A 15,006-nucleotide genomic window follows, 5' to 3' on the forward strand; every position below is an offset into this window, starting at 1 on the left:
AGCAGAGTCAGAACACATCCAGCCTAGAGAAAACTCTCTAGAGGAGCTCATGCAATGGCTCACTAAACAAATGGAAGGCCTTTTAGTAAATTTGGTGCAGAATGCAACGCAACCCACCAGTGGGAAAAATCGACAAAAAAGAAGGCAAGCAAGGGATTTCCATTGCTACAATTGTGGTGAGGATGGGCATGGCATGTATAATTGCCCATACCCGAGGAGAAGGGGACTACTATCCATGAAGAAGGCTTCGGCAACAAATTACCCCTCCTCGGCCTAGATCACCACAACTTCCATTTGCACCAATACCATAGAAACCTGTGAAAATCCTACCATGCTAGAAACCAAACCTCATCCTCCCGCCCAAATGCCACCACTACCACAAGGAGGTGAGGGGATGGTTAACATTATTGGTTTGGAGAAAGTTTCAAAAGTAAAGAAGGATCCAAAGATTCTATTAGAGGCAGACGCCATGCCAGTGTGAAGAGAACTAGAATTCAAGAGATTGAAGATATGGGCTCAAAAGAGCCAAGAGAAAAGCCAAAGGAGAAGAGAAAAGGAAGAAGAGCAAAGCAAGATGGAGAAGTAAGCACCAGCAAGCCAAGAAAGCCTCGTCAAAAAATCACCACCATCGAGGACTTTGTTTTGGGTAAGGGTCATCGATCTTATGATCTAATTTTTGATGTGGGGAGTCAAGGGCCAAAACTTACATGGCCACAATTCTTGCATTTGGTACCTAAGATGAGGAGGCAATGGTCTATAATGGTTAGCACTCAAAAACTGTTACCTAGAGCACTAAACTTGATTAGAGAAGACCTGGACCAAGATGTAGTACCACTAGTAGAAGCACAAATCAAGGGGTAAAATTTTTTAAAAGTGTATGTAGATGGGGGTGCACAAATGTGCGTTATGAGTGAGAAGTTGATGCAAAAATTGGGATTTAGAGGTGAGTTGACTGTCTTTGTACAAGGTGAGATTAGCAAACAATACCTTAGTGAAGTGTGTGGGAGTAGTCAAAGAGGTGAAAGTGACTGTTTGTGGGGTTGAAAGCAGCTATGGACATGTATGTTATGCCATCTAAGGGGGAGGGATATCCATTAATTATGGGGAGATCTTGGCTAATAGTAATGAAGGCAGACCAATGTTGGGAAACTAGTCTTAAAGCCACACCATGAGAAAGGAGGAGGAAGGAAGACCATCACATATGACATGAAAGTTGGTAGACACGTGAATCTCAAGTATGAGACCACAGTAGATGAGAATTTAGTTCTAGTGAGAGTGCCTCATCAGGGACCAAGATTAGTAGTGAGAGTGCCTCGTCAGGGACCAAGATGAGTAGTGAGAGTGAAGAGAGCTCGTTATTAGAAGTGACGAGTCTCGCCCCCTTACAGAGCCTGTTTCTCCTAGGCAAGAGGAGGAAACTACCATGCCCGAGGTTGATGAAGGGAAGCTAGAAGGGATGTTAGCCAAGAGTCTTGCCCGCAGCAAAAGAGAGGGAATTGTATATTAGCATGTTGAGGAAGCATCATAATTTGTTCATCACCGACTATGCACACATCATAGGGCAAGTCTGTAATTGAGCACCACATTGATTTGAAGGAGGAAGAAAAGCTGATAGCACGAAAACTGAAGAGATTGGGAGTAGTAAGAGAAGTACCATTGGGAGGACAAGTGAAGAGATTGCTACGTGCATGGTTTATCTGTCCATTGGAAAATGCAGAATGGTTCTCACCAATGGTGGTAGTCACTCCAAAGAAAAATGGGAAGTGGCAGATTTGTGTTGACTACAAACCTTTGAATTTGGCTCCTACTAAGCGAGATCACTTTCCTCTTCCATTTCAGGATGAGATTATGAATGAGGTGGCAGGTCATGAATTGTATACTATTTGTGATCGTTATTCTAATTATTTTCAAATAAAAATTGCATAGGAGGTTCAATGGAAGACCACTTTCACCACCCCATGGGGATGTTTTGCATACATAGTAATGTCCTTTGGTCTCACCAATTCTCCATCCACCTTCCAAAGGTTCATGAATTATGTCTTTTAGCCCTATTTTGGATCTTCTATTTGAGTTCTCATTGATGATTTTTGCATCTCAAGAATTCATACATTTGACTAAAGTTGAGGAAGGCCTCAATAGATTTCATTAATTGGGTGGGCAGCTCAACCCTAGCAAGTGTCATGTTGCAGATGAAAAGGTGGTTATCTTGGGTCATTTCATGTCAAAGGAAGGAATCGAGGCGGATCCAAAAAAAGTTCAAGCTCTTGTAGCCCTCCCTTCACCGTCAACCACAAGAGATCTAGTGTCTTTCATATAGAAGGTCAAATACATGAGTAGGTTCATACATCTCCTCTCACAAGTAGTATTTCTATTACATTGATTGACACATCATAGTGTTTTTACATGGGGAGAAGTGGATAAAATGCACTTCCAAGAGGTAAAAAATGTTCTCAGTTCTTTTCCAACCATTTCACCACCTAGATGGGACGACACATTTTATATTAATCCTAGTGCTGGGGTAGATACTCTAGGAGATGTGCTTATGCAAAAAGGTCCCCATACCTCACTTATGAGGCCAATGTACTTCATTAGACAGGTAATGACTCTTGTTAAAAAAGGGTAGTAGCCCTAATGTTTTCTTTGAAGAGGTTTCGCCCCTATCTCTTTCCCAGGTAGTTTGTGGTGATCACTATAGAGTCAACTTTCCTTATGTAATGTAGCACATGGACACTTCTACCATGATGGCAAAGTGGGTATTTTAGATTCAAGAGTATGACTACTACACTTTTATTGTTGAAGATAGAACTGGGGCATCCTTGGCTAATGTCCTCACACATAGGTGTCATGAGAAAAATATCACTCCAAAGAAGCCAAAAGAGCCCCCCTTAATCCTTCCACATGAAGATTTGGAGGATGCTTACACTCTTCATTTTGATGAAGCTTTTAGGAGGAAAACGGGTCAAGGGGATGTCTTTCTCAAGAAAGGAGAAGTTTTGGAGGGGATAAATTCCAACAACAAATCCAACAACAAAGTAGAATATGCAACTCTTGTCATGGGTCTCAAATTATGCTTGGATCATGGGGTAAAAAGGTTGAATGTTAAAGGTGATGCACTACTATTAATTAAACAAATTCAAGGCACTTGGGCATGCAAAAGTTCTAGTTTAACTTGGGTAAGGCAAGTGTGGAAGCTTACGTAGGAGTTTGATGTCATACAAGTCACTCATATGGCCAGGGATAGGAATAAGGAGGTAGATGCACTACCCAATGGCTAGAGACACTTTTTCTCAGAGATGTCAAATTTCAAGAACCCTTTTTCAAAGGGTAGGACCACCTTCAAGAGATCAAAAAGTATTTGGAGATAGGGGAAAGCCGAATTCACATGACAAGGGAGCAAAAACGGTGCTGGCAACGAAGGCGGTCAGGTATAGGCTCATTAATGGGATGAATTGTACTATGTAAGGGTAAGGATTTGATTTTAAGAAGGGTACCAAGTTCTTGGGAAATTGAGTCTATTTTAAGGAAATTTCATGATGAGATATGTGGTGGCCATTTTGCTTAAGAGGCAACTAGTAGAAAAATTCTTCAAACGGGCTTCACTTGGCCGAGCCTTCATAGAGACACTCGGCACTATTGCAAAACATGCAAGGAATGTCAAATAGTGGGGGACGTGATGCTTTCTTATGAGCCTCAAACACCTATCAGTTCTTTTGTCCCATTTGAGAAGTGAAGCATGGAGGAAACATGTCCTCTCCTTAGGATTAGTTTTGGAAAGGAGTACATCATCGCCGCGAGGGTGGACTACATGACAAGATGGGCCAAAGAAACCAGCACACTAAGAATCACAGCCCGGGACGTAAGTAAGCTCATGTTTTAATTCATTTGTTGTGGGTTTCAGACTCCATTGGAGATAGACAAGGGACCGGGTTTCTACTCTCCGATTTTGTGACACACTTGATGCAAAGGATGAAAATTAAGCATAGGCACTCCACCCCATACTACCCTCAATGTAATGGGCTAGTGGAAAAGATTAACGGAATGATCTGCAGGATCATCACTTAGTAGGCAAATAACAAGCCAAAGGAGTGGGACAAGCATGTTTCAGTAGCTTTTTTGGCTTAGAGAACCACCTTCAAGACATCAACAAATTTCACACCTTTGCACTTGGTATATGGCCAAGAGGCTCTCCTACCCATTGAAGTAGAGCTATCAAGTCTCAGATTGAGTGTAGATAATTGTTTGGGATCAAAGAAAAAGTATTCAAGGAGGTTTCGTGATCTAGAATGACTAGTAGTGGATAGAGAAGAAGTAATCACTGTTATGGGCTACCACACCTCCAAGAGGGAAAACAACTGTCGTAGGGCACTTACCAATGCTTCGAACTTGAGTCCCTTGAGTGGGCACTTACCTATCGTCGAACTTGAGTCCCTTGAGTGGGCACTTATCTATCTTCGAACATTGGTGGTAGTAAAGTATGATACCCTTGTCGGATGGCCCTTGCGAACTTCAGGTGTTCTACTTCATACCCATCGTAGGGATCCTTGGGTTGGACTATCACTACCACCACCAATTTTAAAAATCTGACGCTAGCCACAATTGTGGGGTCTTGAATTCTATGCCATGCCCTTATCCATGTAAGCATTTCATGTCTACTCCTGTATGTTTGCAAATGCTGCTGGTATGAAAATTGAGAAGTTGTAGAGTAAACATGTGAGTCATGCCTTTTTCCTTTCTAAAATTCCAGCGGTGTCCATCTTCTTTTAACTGGCATGTATAAAGGATCTACCCGCACTGTTGGTGGCGCACCCATATACACTTGGTTGTATTCCGAAATTGCCAGGTACTCCTTCCACTAAGTCTGGTTGTGTGCCAAAGTCTTCCAATCTGGGTTTCCCTTCATTGGTGACTATGGTGGCATAGCCACCTCTTTTGTGCACAAGGTTTGCTTTCCTCCACCTTCGAAAACAATAGCTGATCATGAATGTAACAATCCGTATTTCCCTTAGATCACCTAACTGGGGGTTTTCTAGCTTTCTGTGCATTGCCACATTCGCCCATAATGTACCCTCTCCAGCTGTAAGATTCCTCCCTCCAGCTTTTGAGGTGTAAAGGTGTAAGAACCTCCCCTTCTATTCTTGAAATTATTCCCCTCTCTAAAATAGAAGAAAGATCTTGTTTTGGCCTAGAGAGAGAAAATGTCTCTAGAGAGGTAATCCAAAATTGAGATATCATATATAAAAATCCTCCTAGTATCTAAAATGGTTTCCCTTGAAACAAACATTCAAAATGAACTTTCCAATGTGCATTAGGAATCAATAAAAAATGATATAAGGGACCTTAGCCTAAGGGTCTAGATTGGATTATGGTCCAATCAAGGTTCCTATGGACCAATAGGATTAATCCAAGTGTTGGGATGAGATAATCCAAAGAATAAAAGAAAATACCCAGAATTGAGTAAATTCTCACATAAGATGAAGAGTTGACTAAGTACAAGGTTTATTAGTTAAAAATTAAGAGATATTACTAAAACAATGAGATATTTTGGAGAAATGATGAATTTTTGATACCTTGGTAAGGAGGGGGAGACTCCTGAGGTAGGTGCCTATTTCACACATGTGGATGAGTTTTTAATTCAAAAAAATTGTGATATTTTTATCTATCCTCTCTCTTGGATCAAACCAAATCAAAAAGGGAGCCAAACTGATCCAAATCTTGTCCAAATTCTGCCATGGACAATTCTAGAACTTAGTTGGACTCAGTTAGTGGCCTTCCTCACCTATAAATAGACGCCATGCCAGTGTGAAGAGAACTAGAATTCAAGAGATTGAAGATATGGGCTCAAAAGAGCCGAGAGAAGAGCCAAAGGAGAAGAGAAAAGGAAGAAGAGCAAAGCAAGATGGAGAAGTAAGCACCAGCAAGCCAAGAAAGCCTCGTCAAAAAATCACCACCATCGAGGACTTTGTTTTGGGTAAGGGTCATCGATCTTATGATCTAATTTTTGATGTGGGGAGTCAAGGGCCAAAACTTACATGGCCACAATTCTTGCATTTGGTACCTAAGATGAGGAGGCAATGGTCTTTAATGGTTAGCACTCAAAAACTGTTACCTAGAGCACTAAACTTGATTAGAGAAGACCTGGACCAAGATGTAGTACTACTTTTGGAGAACTTGGAGGTCATTACATTTTGTCTTCTTAACACTTCTGTGATGGAAAAGTGGTTTGAGAAATATGAAGATTCAAGAAATATAAGGATAGAGGAGAGAATAGAATTTAAGAGATCAACATAAAGGCACATGGCACACCCACCCAATCTAAAGGCTCTTCCAAAGGATTGCAATATTGAATGTCTTAGAGATGCCCTAGAGCAAGCCGAAAGGACGAGAGAGGAGATGACATGAGAAGAATGGAAGTAAAAGATGTTTTAATATTTAACTAACATATATTATATTTTTCTAAGATATGTAATGTTGAATACTAAATTTCTTACATATAAGCTATATTTAAGATTTTTGATTGGGTTGCAGTATAAAGTGCATAGTGCAACGTGGTCAAAAGGTCAACATTTTTGCACTCAACGTGTGGACTCCAAAAGAACCACATATGATTGTGGTGTAATGGCAAGTTTTGACCAAAATAGTCGAGCTAGTAGAGAAGATAATAATATTATAGCGGAGAAACAATTCAAGACATCTTGGAGATTGGATTTAGAGATTTCAAAGTGTTCATATTTAATGTTAAGTGGTTCAAAGTGCTATATAGAGGTACTCAAGAAACTGTCAAGAAGCATCCAAGCGGTTTTCTTGCAGTTGACTCAGCTAAATTATGGAAAGATTCAAGAGACGCATACGTTCTACCACAACATTGTGAATAGGTTTACCCTTGATTTTCAATTTTGATGAATCTAGAGATAAAAGGAAGGCATTGTATATATTTTCTTGTAAATATTTTGTGGTCCTTCTTTTTAGGTTGTTTCATCTAGACCAAAGAGATCTTAATTGATGGTATGTAATGCAAGTTGCTCCTTGACCTAAACATATATTTCAAGATCAAGATGTTGAAGAAGAAATGCATGGTGGACAATCGATGGAAGATGCAACTAACAATAAATATGACCCCACCATGAGGACCATGATGATAATACCTCTAGTAGTGAATATAGTACTTTGTATTGATATAGGATCCATCGAAATGATGGATTTAGAGATAGACCAATTGGCATGCATGGATTTATTGCAAGATGGATTTGATGATAGTACTAATTAAATATATATCATCATAACATATGTACACATTGATCGTCGGTTTGTAAACGATTTGGTGATTTTTTTGTTTTATTTAAAAAATATTTGGATGCTTGTCAAGCTTTTTGGATTTTAATTTATTTTAAGTTTTTATTTCCACTCCATTTCAACATTCATTTTTTTTACAGCACAACCCGCTAAGCAGCGTTTATATCGATGTTTTTACATCACCACTTAGCGACGCTTATCTAGCGACGCTAATAACAGTGCTTATAGTGGCATAACATAAAACGCCACTAATGATCCCTTCTCTTGTAGTGGGAGGGAGATTGTGGAGCGTGGCTTCACAATTGCACAAAGATGAGAAAGAATAAGATAGTTGTCTTAATCATTTAAACTCTCATTGTGCTCTACATGAGTGCTTCTCCAACAATCAACTGCTTGATCGATTTTTCCATGGTATTAAACATGAAGATATCCATAATGGTTCGGACATTGGAGGTATCACCACACCTAGGAGGATGTCACAACTAATGCCATCCAACTTGAGGATAACTTGGTGATAAGGGGAGTCGGAGCTTCAGATTCTAAGTGTGTTATGTCAGTAGTCATAGCAGTTGTAGCACCACCATTATGCAGCCTATAGCTAAAGGTAATACCTTAGTAGAAATGATAGTGGACTGACTTATAAAAAGCTCTCCAAGAGGAAATGAAGGCTAGCAAAGTTTTTGACAATGTTCATATGTACCCAAGGAGAGATCTTCATTGGTTTTCCATTTTCCATCAAGGACATACCACTAGTAGCAAATGTCCAATTTTTAAATCACTTTATAATGTAAGTAGTTTTTATGGGTGCTATGGTCATGAATCCTGTCAGAGATTACAAAACACACCCATAGGCTATTGCTAACACAACGAGACCACATCTAGCCTTGTTGGCACTACCACAAATACTAGACCTAGGCCCTACAACAAATCAAGTAATGGTTGAGAATTTGTTTCTCGTTGATTTCCCTCTCAGCCTTGTGTGATAGACCAGTCATGCAATGTCATGGGAGACGTGTAGTCACCCGCTAAAGCTTCTAGATATGAACACCAACTCTTAAGTGGTTGTGGAGACACACAACGGCTCTGTTGGTGATGATTACATTATGTCACCTTCACACGTGTGATGAGGTGGTGCTCACGACGCATGGAGTGGGTTGACTATGCCTTTTGCCGCACCACTAAGTTGTTGGGGTGCAACACGTGGCACGCCCGGTGCTTAAGCTTCTGCTCCAGAACCAGCTTCCCTGACAAATTTTCACTTTCAATTTTATGAACATTTATTGGGGAGTGTGGTCTAGGATGTATACATCATCGGAGCAGGTGGCATACTTCTGCATCTTCTTTAATTTTATCGCTTGTTCTTCTAAACATGGTAGCTTTCAAGGATCCTCTAGCTTCCCTGTACTGTTGTTTAGCGTAGGTGTATCGTGTCCTGAGATCCATCGACTTGGCAACTTGAGCAATCTCCCTTAGATGTGCATGCACTACTGTTGGTTGCATGCACTACTGTTGGTTATTCCTTAGCCCATGTGGCTACCCTCTTCACCACATTTTCTTTGTGGATGGCAGCCCAATTTATTTTTTCTCCTTCTTCTGCTGCTCTAACTAGTCTATAATTTTTATTGGACATATCCTTCGGCTTGGTTGCCCATGAACATGACATTCTATAAGAAAAAGATGAACTGTTCACACCGGGTCTCATCTGCCACATCCTTCACCTACTGCATGTTGCCTGTCTTTAGGATTTCTTCTTCTGCCCTAGGCTTTAAGTTTATGTCCATTGCTCCATCCATTGACAATCCTAGTGCATAATGCATTGTGAGCTCCAAAACCTTTATGGGTTCCTTCCCCTCTATATGCACAGTGTTGGTCTCCAGAAATTGATTCATCAGCTTCCCCCCATCTTTGGGGTCCGCAGCTCCTCCCACTGGTGCTCCAACAGTTTTTTTATATGCATGACTCATGTCGTCATGACTATTGTGTGCATAAGTGTGTTGTTGTCCATGTGGACCTGATCTTCCTCTTGGTGTCCATCCAGCATTGCCTCTTCCTTGTGGACTATTTCCTCTTCGTTGCTGGAAGTATGAAAACGGCCTAAGCCACAGCCTCTAGAGCATCTTCCTCTTCCTTTACCAACATATAATGCATTTTCATCACTCCAATCAGCATGAGAGGAGTGTGATCCTTGTGTGCCTGACTGCTCATGTAGTAACATCTTTGCTATCAACTCATCAAAGTTAGGCATGCTTTCACGTGCTATAATGGAAGTCTTGAATGTGGCAAACTTCCTGTCCTTCTCCAAACCTTCTAAGCATACATCAACAATGTCTTCATCATCACTAATTTCATATCCAATAGCTCCCAACTGATCACAAACTTCTCTAATTTTTGTAGTGTAATCAAGTATGAACATTCCAAGACTTTTGTCCATGTTGCTCAAGTCACTCTTGAGCTGCATTCTCTTTGCATGCAAAACATTTTCAAACATGGTGGCTAGCTGTGTCCACATCTCACAAGCACTAGAGTAATGTCTAATCTGCGGTACTAGAGCGCTAGTAATTGTTTGAGTAATCATACTCATTACCTTCTTGTTTTTTTTCTGCCATTCTTTCAAATCGGATGCATACTTCTCTCTGGCCTTTGAAACACATGAAGAGTCATCATCAATCACTTTCTCCTTGCCTTTCATGCCTTTCTCATGTGGCATTGTGATGACAAAAATCACTAGTTCAGCTTCCTTCCTGTTGTAATTTCCCACAAGTCATGAGAGTCATATGAAAGCTCCACATATACTAGTTCTTTCGATTAGGCTTCTCAAGCTTTGCTACCTATACTTCGGTCATTTTTACCAGCAAAATACAATCCAATGCAAGTGTTTCCAACAATGCTTTGTGTGCACAAGCACTAACAACTTAGAAATCCCAACAAAACTGCTTCAAGGCATATAAGCATCTCTTTATGCATGTGATACTGGAATATTTTATAGCACTGATGCCTACCTTAACATAAGGCAACTTCCATATTCATAATCAAGTACCAAAATCTCCTAAAAATGCTCAAAAATAGGCCTTTTTCAAGTCTAACATTAATTGTTACTGGTAGTATTTACTGTCAAGTAGACATAGCATTTTCTACACACCCCTGTTGAAAACGTCCTCAATGCTGCTCTGTTGCATGCTTATGGAGGTGGTAGGACGGGGGTCCTTGAGGTGCCCCCAAGAGGGAGATGCTTTTGTGGTAGCCCAAAGGCCTAATGTTTTTCTTGATTTTTTATGGGTTTTCTTATATAGGTGGTGACTTGTACCTAGTCCCACTATCTACTACAACTGGTGACTCACACTATAGTTACAATAGTGGAGCTCAATTTGAGTTTGATGTCCAACATTATGCTCATAGTGGAGCTCAATTTGAGTTTGATCTCCAACATTATGTTTATAAGCTTAATGCATAGAGCTTATGCATTATACTTAAGCTTATGTATAATGCATAGAGCTTAAGCTTTTAATGAATTAATCTTATGTGTAAAGCTTAATCTTATGCGCTTAAGCGTAGGCAAGAAAACACAAGAAAAAATTTCCTAGCACCCGAGGGTGCAAAAATAGCAAAGAGTTTGGAGAAGCTAAATATGTGAGCTTGACAAAGATTGCCTTAACCTAGCCACAAAAAGAAAAAGATTAGTAAAGTTTTTATTTAATAGCTATTAATAAAACTAGTCAAATAGGCATACATACAAGAGAAAAAAGATGACGTATGCATATGAAAAAGAGAGAGCAAGAAAGAAAATTTAATAGCTATTAATAAAACTAGTCAAATAGGCATACATACAAGAGAAAAAGACGACGTATGCATATGAAAAAGAGAAAGCAAGAAAGAAAATTTAGGTTAACTGTCGAACCCTATTAATTACTTTACTTTCAAATAAAAGGATTAAAGAAAACAAAGAAGATAAGAATATGATATCACCTTGATATTGCCTTGTTTATGGAGAGAGGCCTTTCTTCCTTGTTAAGGGAGAAGGGGGTTTTCTTTGTGAAGGGAGAAGGCATTGTGAGAAGGGCTTGCGGAGGAAGAAGAGGGTTTGCTTGTGAAGGGAGAAGGGCTTGTGAAGGTGAGAAGAGGGTTTGCTTCTGAAGGTGAGGGCTTGTGAGAAGAGATTCATAAGGACTTGTGAAGGGTTAGCTTGTGAAGGTGAGGGCTTTTGAGAAGAGCTTGTGAAGAGCTAAGGGCTTGTGAAGGGAGAAAATCTTCAAGGAAGAAAAGATTGAGAAGAGCTTGATAAAAGGGAAAGGGAGGGCAAGGGGGGCAGGGGAGATTATGGTAAGGTACATACCATATCTAGGAGGGTTTGAATGATCGACATATAAATGCATGGAAAGGAGGAGATGAGAAAAAAAATCGAAAGCACGTAGTGCAGCATGCTATAGGGTGGTATCCAATTTTGTTTCATAGTACATGGCTATGTATGTGCCTATGTGAGAGGGTATAGCCGCATGCATAGCCACACTCATAGCCGTGCCCACCATTGCCATGTATTGGGAAACAATTAGCCCGTAGCTTGTTTTTGTAGATTCCAAAGAGTTGTCTTTTATCAAATGAAGTGGATTGTTGATAAATTTTTTGTATTCTGGATATTGACACCTAGTTGCCAACCATCCACATATGACCATCGATGCCTTCTTTTTCCAAGGATGACATGGCCACTCGCGTGAAGTCATGAGTGGTTGTTGTAGAAGATTTCATGTCCATGTGAGAGATGCAAAATCACAATAAAACATGTGCAAGATTACAGCCAATTAGAAGATGTACGATATCCGGATTCTTTGGTGAGCATATATATTCACTATCTCATGTTCTTATACACATGATTTAGGTATTTATAAGATATTCCATGTTTTTTAGGACAAGGATGAGGAGGAGACACATCGTAGGATGAGGAAGTCTATGCCTCATTACTCTATGATGATGACGATGAGTAGACGACTACATAGAGGCTTTAGAGACCTCCATCCTACAATTGGGGGTGAGCCTGCATGCTCGACATGAGGAAGAAATACCTCCATAAATGGCACATGAATTCGATGAAGATTCAGGCACCATGGACGAGATGATTCATGAATTCTTTGAGAAAGAAGGAGAGGAGGAGCCCAAAAACACACTTAATGAAGATCAAATGCGACAAGCTACTTGCACTCCACTATACAGGGGGTGTTCATACTCCACCCTTCGTGAAACCTTCTAGTTAGGCAACTTACAAACCATGTATAGTTGGGCAATGCTAGTGTTACAGGCCTCTTTCGGTGAGTCTTTAATGTTTGTGATTAGCAATTTACAATTTTTACATATCCTTTCTAAATAATATTTGAAATTCTCCGAAGCCCTTTATAGGCTCATAAAAAGATTTTTCCTTTTGACAACAAGATGCCACACACAAGGGTGCATGGAGAGTATTGACAACACTTGGCTCATAAAAAGATTTTTCCTTTTGACAAAACAAGATGCCACACACAAGGGTGCATGCATGGAGAGTATTGGCAGCACTTGGCATGGATTACGAAAGTATACATGCATGTGTCAATGATTGTGTGCTATTTAGAGTTGCTCACAAAGATGTAACTCAATGTCCAAAATGAGTCTCTTTACTGAAGTGATTTGCAAGGTACGATGATTCCTTAAAAGGTGTTGAGGAAGTTTCCTATCATACCCCACATGCAACACATGTTCTTATGCAAGTCCATTGCCAAACGCATGACATCGCATGCACACAATTTTCCCACCGATAGCACGATGCAAAAAAGTTTTCACTTATAATGGAGTACACATATGGTTTGCACTCATAATGAATTATACACAAAGATTTCCAAGAGATAGAGCTCACCACCATGAAAGCTTTCTCTAAGCAAGAAGATGACCAAAAATGGTAATATGTCAAAAAGGTACAGTACCCTAAGGTTGGTGCCTTTTATAGTCCCAAGGCCCCTATATGCTCTACACAACATGTGCAAATGCCCCTAAGCCCCATGTTCCTTGGCCCATTCCCCATATGTATATTCTCACTAAAATCCCTTCATTCAAACCATCACCTCCTACAACAATTTCGTCCTCAAAATTGAAGGGTAGTAGTGCACACATATATAATGGCTATATACAAAAGCCAAAAATCATGACATAAGTCATTGTCAATTAGGAAGACCCAAATACCATAACATGAGAAGTATGACCCCCAGGGTCAAATGGAAAGGACGAGGGACTCTCGTCGATGATGAAGTTAAGAAATATCCCACATGAATCAAAGAAAAAATGTGAGCGACCACTATCGATGATGAAGGTAGTAGTCGAATATAGCCCAAGGTCAAATGGGAGATGCAAGAAGCCAATGTCGATGAACAAGGCTAGGTATGAGTCCTCTTGGGTAAAATGGATAAATGTAGTAAAAATCATGGACCCTCAAATCCAATGTAATAATAGCTCTCAGGTCAAAAGGGAAGCTCAAGTCCAAGGGATAGCTCATAAGCCCATCCTCACTCATCTCACGACCATAACATGGAACTGACATCGACGGTATCCGCACCAAATGAAAACAAAACTCCTAGTTGAAATGTCGAATGGTCCATGTAGATCAATACCAAGAGACGTTACAAGTGCATCAGAATGGTAAGCCATGTAATCATCTACCATACTTCCCAAGTGGCATATAATGCACCCAAAGATGAATATTTTAGCTCAAAAGAAACTAGGGTTGTATAGACAATCATGGAAGCCGAAGAAACACATCTCAAAGTTGGCATCATGTAGGAACTCAAGTGAACCAATGCCATCATGCACTATAGCATAGCTCGAATCATTTGAGGCATGATCCACTACATCAATGTGTGTATAGGCACGATCCAAAATATATAACATGCACTCATGTGTGAAACCCTCCGCATATGTGTGGTCCTCCAAAGTAAAAGCATGATCAATAGGATAACCCAAAACCATCATCATCACTTAATACTAATAATTTATCCCCACATGAGATGAAAGTAGCATCATCCACCCAATCACTAACCATGTCATCCTCACAATCTCTAAAGTCATCATCATGAGCATGCTCTCTGTCCATCAAAGATGTCCAAGTATAACCTATGTCCCAAGATAAGTCAACCTCTCTAATCATTGGATCTAGAAAAATGCCTAAATTAAATACAAATCTCTCTAGATCCACACGAACAATTCTACCTCTTCTATGAGGCCTAACCTCGAAAAAATCGTCACTACCCTCATAAACAATGCCTGGTTTGCTCAAATATATGAACTACGTCTACACGAATACTGCCAATAGATTGATGAGAACTAGGAGTAGTGGTAGTAGCAATCTTGTGAATACCTCTATATGAAGAAATCCTAGTGGGTGGTTGCATAAGGGGTACCACTTTTGACATGTAGTTATGTTTGGAATTTAGTGGCATGGTGTTTGGGGCACACTACACATATAGTAAGTTTTCAAATGGCACCCCCTGATCAGAAATCCAATTTATTTTAGTGATTGTTTTATTGCACAGAAATTTTGACATTTGCATTTTTCACCTTTCTTTACTTCAGTATATGTTACACATACAATGCTTATTACTTCTACATCCCAAGTCCAATGATCATCCCAATTCGTACATGAATGTAACACATTGCATAGAGCTTAACTTGATTTATTGGAATTTTTTTTCTATTTAACTATTTTTA

This window comes from Cibotium barometz, chromosome 18 (genome assembly GCF_041138505.1).
Source record: "Cibotium barometz isolate CiBa-2024 chromosome 18, ASM4113850v1, whole genome shotgun sequence".
Taxonomy (NCBI): Eukaryota; Viridiplantae; Streptophyta; class Polypodiopsida; order Cyatheales; family Cibotiaceae; genus Cibotium; species Cibotium barometz.